Here is a 3,476-nt window from a genome sequence, read left to right on the forward strand (position 1 = left end):
CTTAATTTATATTTTGATAACGAAGTAAGAATAACCAAAATTGAAGCCACTGGTCGAAACCAGTGGCAGCAACCAGGTGCATAGTCATCGTTCCCCCACCACAATTAATATCCAACATACTGCTAAGAAAAGAACAAAAAAAATAACAAAACAAAATATTCATGTATGATATTAGATATAATACCTAATAATTAATTCCTAAGGGTTGTTGTCATCATTAACTATTAACCAAAAGATTCCATAACCTTATTATAATTAGTTATAATGGGCGACAAACTGCCAACTCTAAGAACAACAACCACGAAATTTAAATTATAATATACAACTGTATGCATGGTATCCCAAATCTCAGTATCAAGTTTAAAAATTCGAGGCTCAATTAGTTTTAACCTGAAAACAACGTTTCTTCCTAATTCGTATTCGTGCGTACCAGTTCACCAAGAAAAATATCAAACCCTATTCCAATTTATTTTAATAAATATGGAACAAATAGTGTAGGGTATTACATATATTACCACTTTAACCCATTAATTAAATAAGTCATCTAAATTCACCCCCAATTAAATAATTATAGTTACCAAAAAGTCCAAATTTCTAATTTAATTTTTTTTTCAGATAGAGTATTTTATGAAAGAGAGAAGACTCATTCTCAAAATGACCACACGGGTCATTACATTATCCACCACTAAAAATCATGTTCGTCCTCGAACATAAAGTAAAAGAAAGTACCTGAAGCTTCGAAAAGCTGAGGATATTTAGCACGCATGTCGGACTCTGTCTCCCAAGTTGCCTCTCCGACTGAATGGTGCTTCCATTGTACCTTTACTGAAGCTATCTCCTTGGTTCTAAGCTTACGAATCTGCCTATCTAGAATAGCTATAGGCTCTTCCTCAAATGTCAGATCTGGATCCAACTCCACTGAATCGAGTGATAATACATGGGACTCATCCACAACATACTTTCGGAGCATGGAAACATGAAACACGTTATGCACAGCCTATAAGCTAGGTGGTAAGGCTAATCTATAGGCCACCTCTCCAACTCGCGCCAAAACCTCAAATGGGCCAATGAATCGAGGGCTGAGCTTGCCCTTCTTCCCGAATTGCATCACGCCCTTCATGGGCGACACTCAAAGCCAAACGTGATCACCCACCATGAACTCCAATGGTCGAATTCTCCGGTCTGCATAACTCTTCTGCCTGCTCTGGGCTGTCAAGAGTCTACCTTGAATCCTACGAACCTGCTCCATAGCATCTCTAAGCAAGTCTGTGTCTAAGGATTCCATCTCAGCTAAGTCAAACCATCCAATAGGGGATCGACACTGCGTACCATACAAAGCCTCAAATGGAGCCATCTGGATACTGGAGTGGTAACTATTGTTATAGGCAAACTCCTCTAAGGGAAAGTGTTGATCCCATCTAGCACCAAAATCAATAACACATGCTCGGAGCATGTCTTCCAACACCTGGATCGTCCGCTCGGACTGACCATCGGTCTGTGGGTGAAAGGTTGTACTCATATCAAGTCTAGTGCCCAAACCATGTTGTAATGCCTGCCAAAAGTGCGAAGTAAATACTGAACATCGATCCGAAACAATGGATAATGGGACACCATGAAGCCGAACAATCTGACTAATATACAATTGGGCTAGCTTATCCGCTGTGTACCTCACCTTAACTGGAATAAAATGAGCGGACTTGGTCAGTCTATCAACCACCACCCATATAGAGTCATAGCCACCCACGGTGGGAGGTAGACCCACAATGAAGTCCATAGTGATCATTTCCCACTTCCAAGTAGGAATAGGCATCCTTTGACTCACACCTCTAGGCCGCTGGTGCTCACACTTTACCTGCTGGCAAGTCAAACTCTTGGACATGAACTCTACGATGTCCTTCTTCATCTCACACCACCAATAGTACTGGCACAGATCATGATACATATTAGCTGCTCCTGGATGGATGGAATAACTTGAACAATGGGCCTCTTCCAAAATTAGTCTAGTCAGGTCACCCACCTTAGGCACACAAATTTTGCTGCCAATCCTCAATACGCCTTTCGAATCAAGTACCGCCTCCTTAGCTTCACCTCTTAATACCTTGTCTCGAATAATACATAACTTCTCATCCTCAAACTGTCTCTCCCGAATCTGCTCAACCAAGGAAGAATGTGCCTCCATAAAGGCAATAACACCACCATCCTCTGAAATCTGCAACCGTACAAGGCTATTAGCTAGCCTCTGAACATCTCTAGCTAATGGTCGCTCCTCAACTCGGATCGCGGCAAGACTCCCCATACTAGAGGAATTCCTACTCAAGGCATCTGCCACTACATTGGCTTTTCCTAGGTGGTATAAAATAGTCATGTCGTAGTTCTTCAGCAACTCGAGCCATCTATGTTGCCTCAAGTTCAGATCCCTCTGACTGAATATATACTGGAGACTCCTATGATCGGTGAAGACCTCACAATGAACACCATATAGGTAATGACGCCATAACTTAAGCACGAAAACCACAGCCGCTAACTCCGAATCATGAGTAGGATAGTTTTTCTCATGGGCCTTCAACTGTCTTGAGGCATAAGCAACCACTTTCCCCTTCTGCATCAACACACCGCCTAACCCAATGCCAGAAGCATCGCAGTATACAGTAAATCCCATACCTTCCTTAGGTAGCGTCAAAATAGGAGCCGAAGTCAATAAAGTCTTGAGCTTTTGGAAGCTCGCCTCACATTCGTCGGACTAATGAAAATCCACGGCCTTCTGAGTCAATCTAGTCAGTGGAGCTGCAATAGTGGAGAAGCCCTGTACGAACCGTCTGTAATAACCGGCTAACCCCATAAAACTACGAATCTCAGTAGGAGAAGTAGGCCTTGTCCATCCTCTAACTGCCTCAATCTTAGCTGGATCCACTCTAATCCCCTCTTTGGACACCACGTGTCCTAAAAATGTCATAGAACCAAGCCAAAATTCACACTTGGAGAATTTTGCATATAATTTTTCTTCCCGCAACTTTTGAAGTACCAACCTCAAATGGCGGACATGATCTGCCTCGGTCTTGGAATACACCAAGATGTCATCAATGAATACTATCAAAAAAGAATCTAAGTACGGGTGAAACACTCCATTCATCAACTCCATGAATGGTGCGGGGGCATTCGTCAACCCAAATGACATCACCAAAAACTCGTAGTGACCATAACGAGTCCGAAAAGCTATCTTAGGGATATCTAACACCCTAATCTTCAACTGATGATAACCAGACCTCAAGTCTATTTTGGAAAACAATGCTGCTCCTTGTAGCTGATCAAATAAATCATCAATACGGGGAAGAGGATACTTATTTTTAATAGTTACCTTGTTCAACTGCCTATAATCGATACACATCCTCATAGTCCCATCTTTCTTCTTTACAAATAGAACTGGTGCACCCCAAGGAGATACACTAGGGCGAATAAACCCCTTACTCAATAAGTCT

This window comes from Solanum dulcamara, chromosome 6 (assembly GCF_947179165.1).
Source record: "Solanum dulcamara chromosome 6, daSolDulc1.2, whole genome shotgun sequence".
NCBI lineage: Eukaryota > Viridiplantae > Streptophyta > Magnoliopsida > Solanales > Solanaceae > Solanum > Solanum dulcamara.